This window comes from Pipistrellus kuhlii, unplaced genomic scaffold (genome assembly GCF_014108245.1).
Source record: "Pipistrellus kuhlii isolate mPipKuh1 unplaced genomic scaffold, mPipKuh1.p scaffold_m20_p_1, whole genome shotgun sequence".
NCBI classification, from domain to species: domain Eukaryota; kingdom Metazoa; phylum Chordata; class Mammalia; order Chiroptera; family Vespertilionidae; genus Pipistrellus; species Pipistrellus kuhlii.
In genome coordinates, this window is record NW_023425404.1 from 167,344,600 (window position 1) to 167,365,675 (window position 21,076).

Here is a 21,076-nt window from a genome sequence, read left to right on the forward strand (position 1 = left end):
GTTGATCCCTTATCATTTCTTGTTGACTCCTTATTAATTCTAGTTGATCTCTTTTCATATCCTCATAGGTCTTATCCATCTTTTCTAGGAAATTCTTGAAAAACCTTATAAGCGTAGATTTGAACTCTATATCCAGACGCTTTTTGTCCTCCAATTCTTTCGTTTGTGATCTATTTTGTTGTCTCATTTCGCAGTTACAGATGGGGCGGGGTTTCAGGGTGGAGCCTGCAGCTTTGGCTTCTGTCAGCCCCGCCCTATGCGGGTCCTTCAGTGCTCGCTGCTGCCGGCGCCTCTGAGAGAGAGGTGCCCTCGATTTTCGCCTGCTGCCAAACAGTCTATGCTCTCCCACAATGAGTCCGGTATTGGGGTTCAGTTCAGTTGGAAGTGGAGTTGGAGGTGGCGTTCACAGCAGTCTGGAGCCCCAGTCTCCTTCCCGTCAGGGCAATCCCGCGGCACAGCCGACCATCCCTTCTCTGCGCTCAGTGTGCGTGCCTCCGGGACCTCCTTCCGCCTCTCCCCGGGGTTTCGCCTTACAGCCCGGCTCCCTATGGCTGAGCCTGAGTCCCTGGGGTCTGGCCTAGAACTGGGGTCCAGAGCAGTCCGGGGCCCAGCACAGTCGGAGTTTTATCTCCTTTCCGCTGGGGAACGCCCGCCAGGCACTCGGCCTCCCTCCTCTCAGGTCCGTCCTCTCCGCGCGTCTCCGTACCTTGGGCTTTTTCAGCTCCTCCGCGCCTCCTTCTGGTTTTCTCCTTGCTTCTCGCTGTAGAATTTCCAGTCAGTCAACCTTCCTGTAGTTCTGGGCAATGTCCGTTTTATATTTTAGTTGTATTTTATTGAAATTGTTGTGTGCGGCTGCAGCTAGGTGTTCACCTGGGCGCAGCCATCTTGGATCTCCTAAAATTACTCTTATTCTTTGGTGTCTCCTGAGTCCTTTGAAGACAGAGCTCATATTAGAAAATGGATCTCCATTCGTGGACAAGAGACCAGTTGAGCAGCCTCACCCCAGGTTACAGAGTACATGGAAATGATCCTAACGAGGAAAGACTTTTCAAAGCTGCATTCACTTTACCGCGAATAAATGGACTCGAGTCTTAGTTGTGGGTTTTTAATCTTCAATTTTGAATTTGCAAACGATCAAATTCCTTCAAAGCTATGGTGTGCAGAGAAGGCGCTGAGGAACAGGATTGCTTATTTTTTATGAAAGATGCCTTTTAGCAAAGCTCTAGGCTTTGAAATGTGGTCAGTCAAGGGTCCAATAGGCATAGATTTCTCCACATGAGACTGTTTCTTGTTGGGTTTCAACCAGGTTTAATATCTTATACAAAAAAATGTGGCCTGAGGGCTTCTAGTGCATTCAAAGTATAATACCGTATTATTTTAACACAGATTATAGCAAATGAAGGAATGTTTAAGTCCCTAAAACGTGACAGTAACTGGGTGCTGATGACTTATTATTATTATTATTATTATTATTATTATTATTTAGTCCTTCTTAAATTGAAGTACTTAAAAGAAGCAAGCCATCTGAAAAGGTGTTTGGAAAAAGAGGGCTCAGGCCCTGGCTGGTGTGGCTCAATTGGTAGGAGTGTCGTCTCATACATCAAAAGGTGATGTGTTCGATTCTCAGTCAGGGCACATACCTGGGTTGCAAATTCAATCCCCAGTTGGGATGACTATGGGATGCAGTCGATCAGTGCTTCTTTCTCACATCAATGTTTCTCTCTCCCCCTCACCTTTCCTCTCTCTCTCAAATCAATGAAAAAGCATATTCTTGGGTGAGGATTAAAAAGAAATAGAGGGCCCAGTGTTAGAAGCCATAAATAGAATAGAACAGAACAGAAGTGGTACTGTGGAAGAGGAGCCTTCCTTCAACTTCAAGAGGTAAAGGAAGAGGGATGGAGAACTTTGCAAGGGTGACCTAGCCCCCGAAGTGAGGAAGGCTGGAGAGTAAACTCAGGCCCCTCATGTCATGGGACACCTGAGTGAAGCCTGTAGTGCTTTCAGACTCGCTGAATGGCAGGCGGAGCCCAGGTGCCAGTGATGGCTCACTTTCCCCTTTTCTCCCTTCAGAGGCAATAGGAGAGAGGAAGAGGAGGAGGAAGGGAAACAATAGGCTGGTTATGTTCTGGGTTAGAGAGGCATTTTCCAAAGAGGAAGTGGGCCAGGCAGTCTTGGGACCTGCGTACTCACACCAGGAGAGCAGCTGTGTGAGCCCCTGGCCTCAGGCAGGTTACCAAGTCCTCCCTCACCCCTTCCCCCGCCCCCATCCTCACCTCGGCGCCATAGGGGTCATGGTGGCTGTGCTGATGGTTGAGTATAAAGCACACTTTAGAGAGCTCCCCATAAACGGCCAGGAATGGTAGGGAAGTTGGGGGTGGGGGTGGTGACGGTGGTGTTGTACTGGGCTGACTTATGGCTTGGCCAGTTACTGAGTAGCCGTGGAAGTTTATCGGCCACATAAAAGGCCCATCCAAGTCTGGAGACCCTCATGATCTGGGGATCCTAGTAATCTTGGGCAGTTCTGGGGCATTCTTTATATCCACCTCCCTTTCCCCATCCAGGGTTCCCAATACTCCGAGAAAAGCTCTTCAAGCCCTCCTAAGCAGACCCAACATTTTGAAAGCCATTGTGGACCTCCCTTCCTGAGTACCCTGATATCCTCCACGCCACGTACGGCACAATATCAACGTGGCTTCCTTAGACGTGTGAGATGCTGACCGAGGCCTGGCCCCTCTGCTGGGCGGAGCCTGGGACTGTGGATGAGACCTGAGGACCCAGCATATGCCATTAGGACCCTGTCCACTCAGTGACCATCCAGGGGGAAGCAGAGAGCGGCATCTCACCTTGTGTGTGCGGGAACTTGCCAGTGCTGAAGATCTGGGATTGCTTAGCTAAAGCCTGAGTGGTCCAGAGTTGAGTACAATGCCAGACCAAAAGCAAGCTTTTCTTTCTCCCCCCTGCCCCCTTCCCCAGCACAGATGGAGAAAGGAAATAGGCATGCTAGATGTGAGAGTCCCAGATGGACCTCCTCCTGACTGATCCGCCCTCCTTAGGCACGCAGAAGTCCCCTGATTTGCTGAGACATGTTCTCAGTGACGGCATGGAATGTAGTGCTTGGCTAGAAGAGGCTTCCCAAAGGCTGTAGCAGGGGGGCATTCTTTAAATTCTCTGCTAGTGTTTCATACGCAGATACAGGCCTTTAGCCCGCCCAGTGCGGCTAGTGGGTGAGCTTGGACCCATGCACCGAGAGGTCGCTGGTTTGATTCCCCATCAGGGCACATGCCCGGGTTTCGGGCTCGACCCCTGGCAGGGCACGTGCAGGAGGCAACCAATCCATGTTGATTTTTCTCCCTCATCAATGTTTCTATTTCTCTTTCTCTCTCTAAAACTCAATGAAAATATATATTTTTTAAAACAGTGCCTTCATGGGGGCATGAGTGGGGAGGGGTGGGGGATTGGAATGGGAAAGTTGAGGACAAATATGTGATACCTTAACCAATAAAGAAAAAAAACAAAACAGTGCCTTCAGTAGGACCTAGAGTTGCTCATTGATGGCCATCACTTTTGGCCAGAATTTACTCATGCTGCACCTTGTACCAGTTTCCATCATTCTCCCAGCCAGGTTTCACTACCGCCATATGCACGTGGACCAGAGGGACTTCCTTAACATGGCGGACCAGGTGTGTTCAGAGCAGAAGAAACAGGGCACAGTAAAAAATGGACAGGTGGGGAGAGCCCGGATACAGATAAACTGGCCTTTTTAAATAGCCATTTTATTTCAATAAATTACTTAGTACATTGAAATGGGCGCAATGTGCCATTCAACACTGATCTACAAGATGGATCACGTTTGTTTTTTGGGGTGAATTAGTCTTAATCAAATAAAAATGTGCGCCGAGGCCCCCCATGTTCGTTGCCTGTTACCCCTCTACCCGATTTGTGAGCTGGCTTGCATTGTCTTGGGCATCCAGATGAGAAAAACAAGGCTGTTCTTATTTAAGCTTTTGGTTTTACATTTTTGCATGTTCTGATTTGAGCATGCTTATGGCCTCAGAGAGGTTCAGGCCTGCAGAGACAGAAAGCCTTCCCTCATTATAAATGTGGCCTGGGGCATCCGCCTCGCTGAGCCAGAGCGTAATGGAAGGGAGTGATTTGGGGCTGACCTCGTCCTCCCACAAATTAATCTTTTTAAATGGTTTGCACTTTTTCCTGTCCCTAAAGGGATTTTTTTAAAATGTGATTTCCTTTCAGTGGGAAATGTGCTTTTTTTAATTTGTTGTCCACAATGAAAATGCATAAATAGAACTTGTGTTAATATAACAAGTCAATCAGACTTTGGGGGGTTGGAGGCAGGGAACAAAGCAAGAAAAATCTGTCAAACTTGAAATGGGTATGTCTTTGGTTTTCATTTTTATGTAAACCAGCCTCCTCTTTATCTCTTTATAAAACGAATTTTTTTTTTAATATATCTGAATTGATTTCAGAGAGGAAAGGAGAGAGAGAGAGAGAGAGAGAGAGAGAGAGAGATCAGTGATGATTGGTTGCCTTCTGCAGGATCATTGAGCCCACAATCAGGGCATGTGCCCTGACTGAAATTGAACCATGAACTCCTGGTTCATAGGTCAACGCTCAACCCCTGAACCATGCCGGCTGGGCTGAAATGAGTTTCTTAATAGGACAACAATGTATTGTGAGACTGATCAACATTTTGATGGAGAAATGTCTCGCTCTAGCAGGTCTTCTAGAAGAAAGAGAGAAAGACTCACTTCTGGATCCCGTAGGAAATCAAGAGAGAATTCCTGGTGCCGAGAGGCTCTTGCTGGAGGAGCTTCTGTGTGTGTTTTGTTGGGAAGGAACCATAAGCAACCTAGAGAGATAGAAAGCTCGCTGATTGGGAGCTGGTGGTTCCTGCTTAACTTCTCTCTGTTCATTTTCTATCTTCATTCTTCTCTTCTGCCCGCTCCAGCCCCATAGGTGGCCCAAGAGACTCTGGTGGGCATCCCAACCTACATACCAGTTTGTTTCCTTCCTGGGCAAGTCAATGTGTCTTGAGGGAAATATTCTGTCTTGAAACAACATCCTGACTCCTGGAAGCTCACTTAGAGGAAGGCCTGAGAACCGTAGGTCTGGGGGAGGCAGCCCAGAATTCAGTCACCTACCTTGGACCCCCACTAATGTCTGGACAAGAAAGGGGCTCAGAACAGTGCTCTAGTCTTGGCCAGAAAGACTTCTTTTATATATATTATTGATTTTTTACAGGAATGGAGAAGGAGAGGGATAGAGATTTAGAAACATCAATTCAGCTGCCTCCTGCACTCCCCCCACTGGGGATGTGCCCACAACCAAGGTACATGCCCTTGACCAGAATCGAATCCGGGACTCTTCAGTCCACAGGCCAACTCTCTATCCACTGAGCCAAACCGGTTTCAACCAGAAAGACTTCTTTAGAGCTTTGGTTTTTCTCTCATGTCCTTCCAAAGGGGCCTGCACCCAAGCATGGTCATTGAAAAGCTTCGCAGAATTAGCTTTTAATGTAAAAAAAAAAAAAAAAAAAAAAAAAAAAAAAAAGTAGCAGACAGAGGAATAACTAAAGAGAAAGCAAACTTCAACTGTCAATCAACTTTGAGAGCATTAATGTATGTTCTAAATTTTATGAGAACTTGACCCTTTCTCCATGTCCTGATAATATCCAGTTTCCTTTCACATCTCCACATGCCTTTTACCAATCCCATTCCTAGTTTTTGTTTTGTTTTGTTTTGTTTTTTTAAATATATTTTATTGATTTTTTACAGAGAGGAAGAGAGAGGGATAGAGAGTTAGAAACATCGATGAGAGAGAATCATCAATCAGCTGTCTCTTGCACACCCCCTACTGGGGATGTGCCCGCAACCAAGGTACATGCCCTTGACCGGAATCGAACCCGGGACCTTTCAGTCCGCAGACCGACGCTCTACCACTGAGCCAAACCGGTTTCAGCCCATTCCAAGTTTTCTATATGGCAATGATAATTAAGTATATGCACCATAAAAAGAACCCTCCATGTGCCCTTTCCCCTCTTTTGATAATTTTTTTTCCCTAATTTTGGGGGAGATAACAAAAACTTGCCATCTATATGCTCTTCATTTTTGACCCAGTCACATATTAATGAATAGATGTCAGTCTACTTTATTTGTCTCTGCCTTTGCTGATGTAATGTATACACCTCTTATCTGTGCATTAGCTCATTGCTTATCTGAGTTTTCCATCTTGCCCTCTCCTCTTTTCCTTGGGTATTGTGAGAACAATTAGAGAGAAAACTGGTGATGTCAGTTCTTTGATTGGAATTTGTCTTTTCAAATGACCAGGTGTTTTCCTTAAGCCCATTTCTTTTGAAACCTCAAATCTAGATCAGTGATTCCCAGACTTCTTGGAATTACAACCTCTATTTTTATGTTTGGTTATCTGCCCTCCTATTTCCCTTCTTGCCCAGCCAATCCTCCGGGAAGAAGGGAGCAACATTTTTGTTTTAATGTGAAAATAAGGGTTTGTATTTTTTCTTTTGAGGTGTTTTGAATCAGTATGGCACTCAGTTCTGGAAAATTGCCAAAAAAATGAATCATTGCTGTGAATCTTGGAATTCTTGAAAGGTCATTTTGATCTCACTGTTTCTTTTCCTTGTAGTTAAAAACCCTAACATGAAATGTCTCCTCTTGGGTTTTTAAGGGTACAGTACAGCCGAAGCCGGTTTGGCTCAGTGGTAGAGCATTGGTCTGCGGACTGAAAGGTCCCAGGTTCGATTCCGGTCAAGGGCATGTATAATACATTGGTTGCGGGCACATCCCAGGTAGGGGGAGTGCAAGAGGCAACTGGTCGATGTTTCTCTCTCATCGACGTTTCTAGCTCTCTATCTCTCTCCCTTCCTCTCTGTAAAAAATCAATAAAATATATTTTTTTAAAAAATTATTTTAAAAAAAGGGTACAGTACAGTATTATTATCTATATGCACAGTGTTGTCCAGCTGATCTCGCGAACTGACATCTGCAAGCTTGGCTGGGACTGCAGGATCTGTCTCCACATGGGCTCGTTCCTATGACTACAGGTGGGAGGATTCAGTTCCTCATCACCCAGGCCTATGGGTTGCACTGCCTGTGCATCCTGACAACATGGAAGCTGGCTTCTCCCATGGCAACAGGTCCCAGAAAAAGCAAGAAGGAAGCTGCAATGCCTTTAAAGACCTAGTCCCAGGAGTCACACATTGTCATGTCTACCATATTTTGTTCGTTAGAAGTGAGTGACTAGGTCCCGCCCACACGCAAGGGGAGCAGAATCGGGCTCTCCATAAGAAGGATTTAGTAAGGGTATGGGAGACGCGTGCAGCAGAAGGGATCTGGACCAGATACCCTAGTAATGCTGGGAGACAAAGAGAATGTGGGCTCAAGCTCACACCTGTGGTTGCTGGGGGCTGGGGTAGGAGTTGGGTAAGAACAAGGGGAGCCGAAATTGGTTTGGCTCAGCGGATAGAGCGTCAGCCTGCAGACTGAAAGGTCCCAGATTTGATTCCAGTCAAGGGCATATATCCTGGTTGCAGGCACATCCCTGGTGGAGGGTGTATAAGAGGCAGCCGATCGATGATTCTCTCTCATCGATGTTTCTAACTCTATCCCTCTCTTCCTCTGTAAAAAAATAATTTAAAAAATATTTTTTTTTTAAAGAATGAGGGGAACAACTAGCTATCTGGAGCAGAGAAGAGGTGCAGGTAAAGGCAGTGTTGCTCATGGAACTAAAGTGGATGCTCCAAACCAGCCCACTCCTGGAGAGAGGAAGTGCTATTCACCCCTCGGGCTTCCATTTGCTGCCATTAGGATGCCATGAGGCCCCTCCTCCACCAGCAGTGCTCCTCAGCTCTGATTCCATGCATCTGTGCAGGGGGAGGAAGGCTCACTCACGTCTTGGTGCTCTTTGCCTCTGGAGTTGCTTCTTTGAAGCGGTTCATCTGTTGGCATTTTCAGAGCTCCACGCCTTCAGAGTGAGCCCTTTTCTCACTGTCGGGTTAGATTCCAGGGATGGCTTCTGTGTTTTTCCCAAAGCTGAGCTTGTGTTTACTTCCTAAATTGGCCTCCTAACCTCCATAGACGAGCTTATTTGTCTTGATGGATGAATCAGAGTTGCAAACTCATCTCTTTGGCTCCAGCTCTCTTGGCAGAGGACACAGGAAGACGGTTCTTGCTTATGTGTGTGTTTTGGGGAGGATTTTTTTTTTTCTTTATTTTTCTGTCTCAGCCACAGCCCGTGGGCGAGCCAGCACCTGGGACCTTGACAAGCCTCCATGCGTGGGCCGAGGTCACATGGGGAGTTCTACCCAATGATGGTCTTGAATTCCAGAGCAGGCTACAGTTTTCCAAATCCAAGGCTCCGGGGAACTGGGGGAATTGCTTTCCTGGAGCTGGCCTTATCTTATTTGTCCATGTTCCATTCATGCAAATTGGAAATAGTCCCACAACTGTGCTGCCTGCTGCCCCTCTGCCTGGGAAACGGAGCTGTGGGTGCCTACTGGCTCTGCTCGGTGCCTTGCTAATCTCTCCGTTTCACACTGTTTAAGTGGTAGCCAGCTGATGGGGAAGAGATAATAGTTGTTTCTGTGTTATTTATAAAGCACAAGGAGATGAATTCAAACACTTTCAGTTCTTTTTCGGCCAACATCCAGGAAGGAGCTTCATCAAAATGTTTAATCCCCACAAGCCTCATCTATAAAATGAGAATTTGGACAACGTAGATATTAGGGTTCTTCTTTAAAAGTTCACTGGCTATGTGATAATCTAGGAATATGAAAGTATTTTAACTGGGAGAGGTTACATACTAAGAGAGAAGAATCTCTATACGGTCCTTTCACCCATCCCACTAGGAAGGGCCTGTCCCTTGGGGGAGTGTTTCCTCTGCATGTGAAATCAGCAAGTCTTCTTTCGTGTCTGCAAACAGATTTTCAATTGACCCTTATAAATGGTTTTAACATCTTTGCACAAATGGGACTGATCTGAAGCCAGTTTTCGTTTAAATCCAATTTTTCCAATGTACTATTGTTGCTTGGTAACACAGAATTGCACTTTTGTACTTTTTAGTTGCCCAAAGCTTAGCTGTAATTTCTCCCACTAAAAGTCTGACCAGTTAATGAGCAATATAAACTGATGAAGAAAAACATACCCAGAGAAAGAGAAGCAGCGATCAGACTCTCAAACCTCAGAGGGAAGGTAGAGGAGGGTTGGGGTAAGGAGGAGAAATCAACCAAAGGACTTGTGTGCATGCATATAAGCCTAACCAGTGGCCATGGACAACAGCGGGTTGGGGCATATGTGGGGAGGTGTTTTGGGATGGGAATGGGGGGGTGAGGACAATTATGTGATACCATAATCAATAATAAAATATATATATTTTTAAAAGAGAAAGAAAAAAAATAAATAAATAAGTATGACCAATGACCCCTAATTTTTTAAAAAATATATTGATTTCAGAGAGGAAGGGAAAGAGAGAGAGAGAGAGAAATAGAAACATCAATGATGAGAGAGAATCAGTGACTGGCTGCCTCCTGCACGCCCTCTACTGGGGATTGAGCCCGCAACCTGGGCATGTGCCCTTGACCACCAAAGCTCTATCCACTGAGCCAAACCGGCTAGGGCATACCGCCCATTTTTAAACCTTGTAAATTGACTAATAAGGGGGCATTTTGCTATAGAGTTCCATCCTTATCTTTTGTCTCCTTGTGGATTGTATCTACATTGTTTAATGGGATAGCTATTTCTTTATAGGTTTTTAACATCTGATCTATGTTAGTATAAGTGTAGAAGTACAGAATCAGCACCTTTGGACATTTTACTGTTCCTGTTGAGTAGCTGAATCGGGGACATAAGAAGGACATACCTGAACATTGACCTCTTTGTACTTAGGAACAGCTGAGTTCCAATTTTTAAATAGGCCACAGTTAATCAAAATCTCTGTACTTCAACCTTTCCTAAATGCTAAAATATGCCCTTGTGCAAACTGTGGGATAAAATTGCAGTTGACCCTTGAACAACATAGGTTTGAACTGCGCGATTCCATTGTACATGAAATTTTTTTCAATTGACCTGTGTAGGTCAATTGGCCCACACAGTTCAAGCCAATTTTGTTCAACAGTCAACTCTGCATATACGGAGTGCTGACTGTAGTTATATGTGGATTTTCAACTGTGCAGAGGTCAGCACCCCAAACCCCACGTTGTTCAAGGATTAACTGTAGTTATAGCTAGCTAGACCCCAAAGTCTTTAATGATCAACAGCAAAGAAAGACAGTTTCTTGGAATGGTTCCCAAGCTCTTACTATTTGAACCTTCACATAAAAACCTTGAACCTGGTGTATATGTTGATAAATAGCGTTCGTCTCTCAGCTGCTCAGCAGTTTGTTAACCGTCCACTCAGTGTTAGCCATTGGCACACAGAGAAGTAGAAAGAATAAATAGACTGGTCCTTACCAGCATTAAGCCCTCAGTCTAGTGGGCTCTGCAGACACAATGATGGTGCCTTGTGGAAATGCTGTAATAAGGATAAGTGCAGAGAACTATAGAAGCAGGAAGGAAGCCACCATTCTATATTAGGGGGAAAGGGCTCAACAAAGGGATGAAGAATAGAAAGTGATGGAGAAAGGTTTGTCAAAGGAGGTTTGCCAAACGAAAAGGTAACCAAACCAAGACAAAGGATATCTAGGAGTTAACCAGGCAAAAGTGGGGGGGGGGGGGGGTATGGTAAATGGGGGGATATCCTAGAAATAGGAATGGCACATGCAAAGACTAGGATCTAGAAAGAGCAGGACACATTTGAGGGACACAAGAAGTTCCTTACGGCTGGAGCTCAAGTTCAGGAGGGATGCAACAAGCAACCAGGCTGGGAAGATACTCAGGGCCAGGTCTTATTTATTCTGGGTTTTATAGTTTAGTAAATACATTCCTTTAGGACTCTTATTTCTTTTCTGGCAGTTCTGAATTTATTTTCCTCCAGATGAAGATACAGATCTAAACCATATCTAATCTCAGAGAGGAAACATTTTCACTAATATAAAGATAACTTGGCTCTACCCGGGAATGTTTACTCAGCGTTAACATTGACTTTTAAAGTTCTCACAGGATTCCTGCCTATATAAGGTACTTTCTAAGAGTATGGCATCATCTTAGTCATTTGCAAGAAAAAACATGAAGCATATTTTCAAACACTGATTTTCACATTAAACATTCACTGGAACCATTAAAACCCAATAAAAAAGGGCTGGAGTTTGCAGATTGTCTTTATTCTTCTAAGATGTGGGTAGGACTCTACCCATATAGTCATAGTAGGACAAGCACTGTCCCAGCATTATTCATAAGGAGGATAATGCTCACCTATTTGGAGTTGCAAGTCCAAATTACCCAGAGCCAGTGAGATAACACCTCTGAAACTTTTCAGGCCCAGAGTGTGAATGGTGAGCCATGACCTCTATTTGATGTTCCCAGCAATTGTGTAACATGTTCTCCAAAACATGCTAATGTTTTTATTCTCTTGGTTTTCCTTTCATAATAATAACCGATAGACATAACTAATCTCATTGGCTTGATATTGAAAACTTCTGCAATCTAGCTGGCCTCCAGTTCTCCAGAGTTCTTTTCCTTTGCTTGAAATACCTCTCCCTCCAACAAAACAAAACAAGACAGAATGCTTCAGCTGGTTATGTAAAGAGGCACCTCAGTAGCCCAGAGAAACCTCTGAGTTTGGATTCTGAAGACCTAGATTCATGTCCTGGCCACTCCACTCCCAGTCTAGGTTAGTTTGTACAAGATACTTAACCTCACTGAACTTCAGTTCCTTTGTCTGTAAAATAACTACCTTAGCTCACGAGATTGTTGGGAAAATAAAAATGAAGTAATGGACATAAGAACTCTTTGTGGGGTGTAAAGGCCAATACCAATATTAACTATTATTATTTTTCCTATAAGGAACATCCCAGGTGGCATCTCACGTTTGAGCATGCTGATCCCCTTGCCTGGAATATCTTTACCTGCCTCACCCACCATCTTTAACTTTGGAAAGCCCTTTTCTCTCCCATGGTTCAGTTCTGACCTACTCAGTCAAAATATTTTTATGTTTATATTTATCAGTCATAATATATCTATGTTATAATTGTTTATGTTTTGTTTTTGTTGTTAATCCTCACCCGAGGATATATTTCCATGGATTTTTATAGAGTGGAAGGAAGGGAGAGAGACAGAGAGAGAGAGAGAAACATCAATGTGAGAGAGACACATTGGTTGCCTCTTGCACGTGCCCTGACCAGGGCTGGGGATTGAGCCTGCAACCGAGGTACGTGCCCTTGACCAGAATCAAACCTGGGACCCTTCAGTCCATGGGCCAATGGCTCTATCCACTGAGCCAAACTGGCTAGGATATATATATATATATATATATATATATATATATATATATATATATATATATATATATATATGTATGCCTAAGCAACCAAATAACCAGTGAACCAGTTGCTATGAGGTGCACTGACCACCTGGGGGCAGATGCTCAATGCAGGAGCTGCCCCCTAGTGGTCAGTGTGCTCCCACAGCCAACCTCCCATGGCTGGCCAACCTCCCACAGTCCCTCCCCTGGCCCACTGATAGGCCAACCTCCGGTGGTCCCTTTCCCCAGCCGGCTGCCAGCCCTCTCCTCCCTCCCTCCCCCCACATCAACCCCAATCACCAACCAGGCCAAGGGATCCCATCCATGACTGAATTCATGCACTGGGCCTCTAGTATATTATAATTGTTTATGTACTTGTATATTTGTCTATACTTCCTGGATTGTAAACCTGTATCAGGTAAGGAGTCCAACCACATCTTTCCATCCCTCACATCACCCAGCACAGCACTCAGTTCAGGGAGGACCCGAGTGAATTAACTTGCTCCAATTTGTGGCCTAGCTGGTTTGGCTCAGTGGAAAGAGCATCAGCCTATGGACTAAAGGGTCTGAGGTTTGATTTCAGCCATGGGCATGTACCTCAGTTGCAGGATCCTCTCCAGCCTCGTCCCTGGCCAGGGCCCATGCAGGAGGCAACCAGTTGATGTGCCTCTCTCACATTGATTTTTCTCTTAGTCTTTCCCTCCTCTTCCTACTCTCTTTAAAAATCAATGGAAAAATACACTCAGGTGAGGATTTAAAAATATATATAAATTAGTCTGCTCCATGTTTTATCTGTTCAATGCCATGCAATGCTGAAATTTTATTTACTTAGTATCCCTGTGGATCTTTCTCAACTTTTATACCATTTCCAATAGAGCCTTTCCATTAAAAAATAAATTCAGCTGGGCAATAGTGGAAGTTAGTCTAACTAAGAGATAGACATTAAAATTAGTGATGAATGGATGACATTTTTCTCTTGACATCCCCTAGTTATTAGGAATTAAATGTCTGGCCAGCCCAATGTTACACCTGGTGATCAATATGTTCCAGCCCATTTTTTTAATCATCTTCTGAGCATGTTACATGACATTGGGAAAGCTATCTAGTGCTGACATTATGGACCATTTGTGGACTTGTTATTCATTATTATTGTGCAGGTAAAAATGCTGCTTTCTCATTTTAAAAAATTGCTTAGAACTGTCTGTGAATGGGATTCATCTCTCTCAGCTCCAGAGATCATGACCCTCAGTTTTCATGCAGACCCATCTCCCATGGATGTGTGGGCGGGACTGGAGACAGGTTGCGTGTTTAGCCAACATCATTCTTGCCCCAGGGGTCTTGTTTTTATTTTTCCTATCTGAGTTACCTGGACGTTTCCTTCTCTTTGTGTGTCAATATAACTGATTTACCGGCCCAGAGACCGTGATCCTTTCCCAAGGACACACAAACCTGGATCTTTCCTCCCTAGTTCACAAGCAGAGCAGTATCCCCCCTTGTCAAAAGCATCATCTCCAAAGCCCCTGGCTTCCCAAAGGAGTCACACGTTTGCTACAGAGAGTCCCTGAAAATGTTTCCAAAGGACTGAGGAGGCACACACTGCGGCTTCCGTGTCAACTTCAGGAAGATGGAGGACATTCTCTTTCCAAGTTCTATAAAGAACGAGTTTCCTACTTTTATGCATGGCTGCTCTGAAGAGGTGTTGGCACCTCTTCAGAGAGCCCAGCTGCTCTGTGAGGAATTCTTCCCTTTCCCGTTGCTTAAACAAAGGAAGAGACTCTCCAGGGCTGGGGCTGATGGCTGCCTGGCAGGAGGGCCTGCGGAGGGAGGGAGAGGTTCTCCAAGGGGCCCGGGTTTTCTCCCTGGGGCTCCCCTGGGGAGACCTTGCACATAGCTGCTCCCAGTTCTTGCAAAGATGCTACATCCTCACCTTTCAAACCCACTCGACCAGAAAAACCCCTTTCCTGGCTGCTTCTTGCATTGTAAAAGGAATTAGCAACCCAAGGGACACCAAAAAAAAAAGCGCCATAATTACAGAAAAGTAATCACTGCCTAAAAACAACCTAAGTGCCAAAGTGAAAATGTCTGGTCCTGTAATCCCAGCACGAGCAGCAAAGAGCAAGCCCAGGCTCGGGGCCTCTATTCTAAGGCAGCTACCCCCCCCCCCCCCCCCCCCCCCCGCCAACCCTCCACCCCCCCCAACTCCAACCCCCCCCCAACCCCAACACCCCCCCCCCGTCTGTGGGTGTGGCTTTCTCATGTCTCAGAGCTCACCCCCAGCAGGCTGGACGCCAGGTTGTCCCCAACCGGATAAGAGCCAGTGGGACTTACCTCACTAGTGAAAAATACAAAATCCTTATTCAGAGTCCCCCAGTCCCCACTAGACAGGGCCTCCTCCCCTGTGATCAGAGAGTCACGCCTTCCCATTTGAGCCTCATTGAACCACCTCGCTCTTTTCCTGGATGGCTCCCTGCACCCCCAGCCAGCATCTTGTCTGGTGTGAGTTTTCCTCTCAGATATAGAAAGAAGCTCTGTAGCCAAAATCGGTTTGGCTCAGTGGATAGAGCATCAGCCTGCGGACTGAAAGGTCCCAGGTTTGATTTCTGTCAAGGGCATGTACCTTGATTGCAGGCACATCCCCAGAAGGGGGTGTGCAAGAGGCAGCTGATCGATGATTTTCTCTCATCGATGTTTCTAACTCTCTATCCCTCTCTCTTCCTCTCTGTAAAAAAAAAAAAAAAAAAAAAAAAAAAAAAAAAAAAAAAAAATCAATAAAATACATTTTTTTAAAAGAAGAAGCTCTGTCATTATGCCAGAACGAGTGGGATGTTCACACTGGTGCCCAACACGAGGGCACAGTCCCAGGCGTCATAAGCGCCCAGGACACAGATAGCGACGGGGTGAGGAGGAGTTCTGTTTGTGCCTGAGGGACAGCATGAGTGAACACAGAACAGGAGAAAAGAAATGTCCAGTCCTCCTAGGGAGCCGGGAGGAAATCTGAGAACACCCAGCAAAGCAGAGATAAACAAAGGATGAGACTTGGGGTAAACAGCTGAGAGCTCTCCAGTCTGTGGACATCACAAAGGAGCACAGAAAATAGCTGGAGGGCACAGGGGAAAGAGGGAAAAACACTGGGAGAGAACAGGGGAGCTGTTATATGTCGGCTGGGCTGATTCGTGTCTGGGGTTGTGGGCCAAGGAGGCAACAGTAACCAAGAGAGAAGTGAAAAGGAGGCGGGGGCCCTCGGGCAATCACATCACCCAGCAGAAATGCCAGGCGCAAGCACAGTGAGCCCAGCTCTGCTCCAGCCTCCCGCCTCCCGGGGGCCGTGTCCTCACACACAGATCCCTAGTGTTTCCTCCTGCTCCTCCTGCTCCTGGTCCTTAACACACAGGCGATCTGACACCAGAAGAGGCGAAGGAAAGGGTCCTGATTTAGTCGGATTTTAACTGAAACGCACAGACTCCGGAGACAGCCCCATCTCTGCCCACTGCTACCATTGACGAAGGAACTGGGAAGGCAGGAGAGGGACAGGGGCGGGGCTGAGGATGTGACCCAAAGGCTTTATTTTTAGGAAAAGGGAAAAGAGCACAGGAGGCCTGTGAAGACTCACTGTTCCCCCCACGAGGCTTAAAGCAACGATAGTAACAATAACAGAGCTGTTCTTGTCATCAGGCCTCTGTACCCATCACTCTTCACCCCAGTTCCCGGGCCTTTTCCCTCTTCTCCTTCACTGCTTGTGTCTCCCGCGCATCTAGACTCTCGCTAAAAACACTTGGGAACATTATGTCTTCAGATCTCTCCTCTTCTCCTCCCTTTACTCTCCACTCTCCCGCCTTCCTCCTCATCCAGCTCCTGCTCTGTTTTAATTAAGCGGTTCCTCCCAAGGAGTTTTTAAACAATGCCAGTGCCAGACGCCACACCCAGCCCAACGAGAAACTGGGAGCGCAGCCCGGGCCCAGGCACTGGGTAGAGGCTGGAAGCCCAGAGCGCAGCCAGGACTGGCAAGCACTGCCAGACAGGCTCCTCCGGGGAGCTGCTTTCCAGGTGGGGAGCTCGCCTGTTTGGCTCGGAGTGTCTGGTGCCTGCTGTTCCTGCTGGCACCCCTCGGCAAGGTCTTTTCCAACATGCATAACGAGACCGAACAGACCTGCCATCTCTGGAAGCTCCCAGTCTAACCGGGACCCAGTGCCATGCGGCCAGTTTCCACAGGCTGTTCTGGGGCCCTCGGCCTGGCCTGAGGATCTGCTAGGACTCCTACAGTAAGGACCAGATGTCCCGATTTTGGCGGGACAGTCCTGATTTTTAACAATTTGTCCCTGTCCCGTGGCATTTTAAAAAAGTCCAGATTTTTGGAAAAAATCTGGACTTTTTTAAAACGCCGCGGGACAAATTGTTAAAAATCGGGACTGTTCCGCCCAAAGCGGGACGTCTGGTCACCTTATCTTACAGTCAAAGCCCTTCCTTGGTCAGAGAGTGGACCTGAATGTCACCCAGCTCTCAGGGAGGGGAAGACCATTGATCTTCCACCAAAGACCCAGGCGGGAAGCTCTCTGGTACCCGGGTACCCGGGCTGCCCACTGGACGAGGAAGAGCAGAAGCCCCCCGAGGGAGGCCTCCTGGGAGTCCAGGCCTCGGCCTTCCTCAGCTTTCCAAGATGTTCTAGGCCCGTGATCGGCAAACTGCAGCTCGAGAGCCACATGCAGCTCTTTGGCCCCTTGAGGGTGGTTCTTCTACAAAACACCACGGCCTGACGAGTCTATTTTGAATAAGTGGCGTTAGAAGAAGGTTAAGTTTAACCGAAACCGGTTTGGCTCAGTGGATAGAGCGTCGGCCTGCACACTGAAAGGTCCCAGGTTCGATTCCGGTCAAAGGCAGCATGTACCTGGGTTGCGGGCACATCCCCAGTAGGGATCAGCTGATCGATGATTCTTTCTCATCATTGTTTCTAACTCTCTATCTCTCTCTTCCTCTCTGTAAAAAAAAAAATCAATAAAATGTATAAAAAAATATACAGACAACTAGATATTTAAAAGAAAAAAAGGGTTAAGTTTTAAAAATTTGACTCAAAAGAAATTTCAAGCGTTGTACTTTGGATATCGACTCTTTTGGCTAACAGGTTTGCTGACCACTGTTCTAGGCACTAGGTTTAGTGAGGCCAACCCTCCTGGAGTTGAAGGCCATGTGGGAGTCCCTCACATCCTTCCCCCCGGCGGCGGGTTCAAGAACATCTGTTTCTTTGGGACCCCACAGACGGCAGCCCTGGTGATAGGACAAGGCCCCCGGACCCAGACTGAGGCCACAGGGCTCCAGGCTCCGGAAGACTTCCCCTCACAGCCCACGGGGGAAACACTTCCTGACGCCTGACAGGCCGCACCGGGTGTGCGCAGGGGGAGGCGGGCAGGATCTCAAAGATAAGTGTTCCGGGAACTCACTGTCCAGGCTTCTAGGAATCCCAGAATGAGGTAGCAGGACGTCCCTCCTGGGGTCACTTCCCCACTCAAACCAGAGCTTGTGGGACAGGAAGAGGTGGCCCTCGGTTGTAATTCGTTGAATTTAAGGTGTGTCCTAGCCCGTGAGATGCGGTGAAAAGCATTTCCAAGACTGTGGTGCCGTGAACAAGATACACTCATACAGCCAGGGCGTTTCCCTTCATAAAGGTGCTCCCGGGAACGCCGGTGCTTCCATTGTGCACAAACCAAATAAAAATCCAGCCGGCGGGGCTGACTGGTGTGGACGTCAGCCAGTCTGGTTTAGGATGGCAGTTTGGCACCCATGGCAGTGCTGCTGAGTCAATGAGCTCATCCCTTGGCAGGGTGGCTGGCACAGCCCGCTGAGCTCATCCCCCATGTGGCTAGCCCAGAGATGGCTCCACCTCAGGCGTCTGAACTTAACCTAAACCCTCCATCGATTTATCTTGCCTATCGCAGGCCCCCTCCACGGGTGGCCCTAGACCGGTGGTCAGCAAACTCATTAGTCAACAGAGCCAAATATCAACAGTGCAACGATTGACATTTCTTTGGAGAGCCACATTTTTTAAACTTAAACTTCTTCTAGTGCCACTTCTTCCAAATAGACTGGCCCAGGCCGTGGTATTTTGTGGAAGAGCCACACTCAAGGGGCCAAAGAGCCGCATGTGGCTCGAGAGCCGCAGTTTGCCAACCACGGTCCTAGACAACCAGGTCACATGGGGGTGGGGACCACGCCCTGGTGTCAGACCCTTGGTCAGTATCCTACTCTTTCTTGTGCTAGACCCATTCACGGGAGAGCAAAGGAATAAGAAAACAGGGTCCCATAAGGGATTGGTTTGCAAGCAACAAATTGTGAAGCATCAGCTTTCTGTTCAGGCTCCGTGACATGTCCAAATGCAGGGCAGTAATGTTGAGGCACGGCACGGTTCACAATCATCCTGGACAGACGTCTGAGTGCTGGGGGGTCTGTTATATGGAAAAATAGCCCGTCCACTCCAGGAGGATGCTCAGCATCAGAGACGGGAGCCAACGTGGGGTGTCTCGTTAACCCAGAGACAACGACGGGTCGGGAATGTCTTTACAGAGTCCGTGTAGGCCATCTCCAGGCTGGTATCCTATTGGGAAGTCTGCTTTCAGATGGGCTGCCCCTGTAAATAAGCGGCTGGCGGCTAAGCAATGCCTTAGCTGTCTACTTCTGCCTCTCCTGGGTGGGGGTGGGGAGGGGGAGGATGGACCAGGGGTTACCAGCAAGCTGATGGGATTCCCTCTAGAGAAGCTGCTGGGGGGAAGAAGCGTCAAAGCTGTCTTCCTTCCACACAAAAGAACCCACCTGCCTACCCAGGGCTGAAAGGTTTTCCTTAGCACCACTGCCCCATCCATACCCTCTCCCCTTTCTCCATGGGGTTGCTCAGGAGGTATCTCAAATGCAGCCAATCTAAGCCCAGATCCATCCTTCCCCCCTTCTCCAATCCCTCAGCCTGGCATCCCTGCTCCTGTCCATGGGGTGGCAGCCTCCTCTCACCTCGGCCCACCGCGGTGGCCTCATTCCCGCCGTCCCCACAGCCTATCCGTTCCCAGGTCGTGGTAGCTCTTCCTGAGCAGCCCCTCCAGCCGGCCTCTTCCCTCTCTGTCCCACTGCTGCGAACTTGACTCGGGCTCCTGATCCCACCCTGTCTCAGTCCTGCTGCAGAGGCCTCTGGAGTTGCCACGTGAGTCATGTCTCTCCAGCAGTCAGAGACGCTGGAATCCCAGCTTCTGTCCCTGACGCAGCGCTCCGCCCGAGCCAGACTGGTGGGCTCCCTCGCTGTTCCTCCGGCAGGGTGGTGCTTTCCTGTCCCTGCACCCCTGCTGTCTCCAGGGGAAACCTTCCTGGGCAGAGGCCTGCTTCCGAGCTGCAGGGCCTGCCCAGATGCCGTCTCCTCTTCCCAGCCACCCCTGGCTCAAGGGATGTGTGGCCTCCATTCCCTGGATGAGCAATTTGTCTCAGCGCCAGTCATAAGGAATTTACTTTGAAATAAAAACAATAGCTAATACTTGCTGAGCATGTACCCCAGGCCAGGGACTGTGCTGATGGCTGTATCATGTTTAATCTTCCTGATCGTCTAAAGACTTCGGTGTTCCTGCCCCATTTCACAGATGAATAAACTGAGAAGTTGAATAACTTGTACAATGTTACATAACTCAGATGTGGTAGTGCAGAATCCCTGCTTCCAAACTCACTGCAGACCAGAATCCCTCCCCAGCATCTTATTCTCAATCTACATGTGCTGAACCTCCCCCATCCCCACCAAAATAGGTTATATTTGGAAAAGAGGAAGCAATTATTACACCTTTCCCTGCCAGTGTTTGGCAAGGCCCCATCATGATAAACTATTGGTTTTTCACTCCTGCCAAAGCGTAAATGACGAACAGTAGCTACCATGACTAGGTAACGTCTCCTTAAACTAATGCCCTGAAATTAAACCTAAACTCTGCTGCTGCGGGTTTAGTCCTTTTTTTCCTCCTGCTCTTGCTGTCCTCGGCTGACATCCTCGAGACGGTGAGCTGGGTTTCCATCCCGAGGTCCAGCTGCCACATCACCGGAAGCTCCCAGAAGGACCTGCCTTGGCAAGTGCTCTGCTCTTTTATTAGCCATCCCGTTACTGCTTCCCCTAATTTAACATCAGGAAGTCTGCACGCGTCTCATCTTCTCCCCCGTCTTGGCCCTGGGGCTTTCCTACTATTCTTTTCCCACTTTGTTCTGTTGTTTGGTGCTTTTCCCTTCGATGTGTTATCAGAACTCGATCTGCGGGTTTTTGCCAAGTTGAGTGGACTCTTACCTCCATATGTGGTATCTCGGCTCTTTCCTAAATGCTCCTTTTTTGGTGTGAACACACATAATCGGCATATTGAGAGTCCAGATGGGTGTGGTTTACAAGCCTACCGTAACTTACGGAAGTCTTTGTACTCTGCTGCCTTAGCCATATTAATACATACTCAGGGAGATCTCTAATGCAAATAGCAGAAGTCAGCATATGTGAGGATGACAGATTATCTTTTCTCCCTAGCAGATCTACTCATTAGGATTCACTTGACTACTATATATTTAAATTAATTCTCATCCCCTGACCATACACTGATTGGTTGGTGGGTGGCCAAGAATCATTGCTTACAACAAGAGAAAGTCAAGTGGAGGATTTA

At 47.3% G+C, this 21,076-nt stretch overlaps 1 protein-coding gene across 1 annotated transcript in view; it reads left to right on the top strand.

Moving 5' to 3' along the window:
- IGFBP7 (insulin like growth factor binding protein 7) overlaps positions 1-21,076 on the top strand; it is a 68,071-nt gene that overhangs the window by 32,226 nt on the left and 14,769 nt on the right. The gene's annotated exons all lie outside the window — the stretch shown is intronic.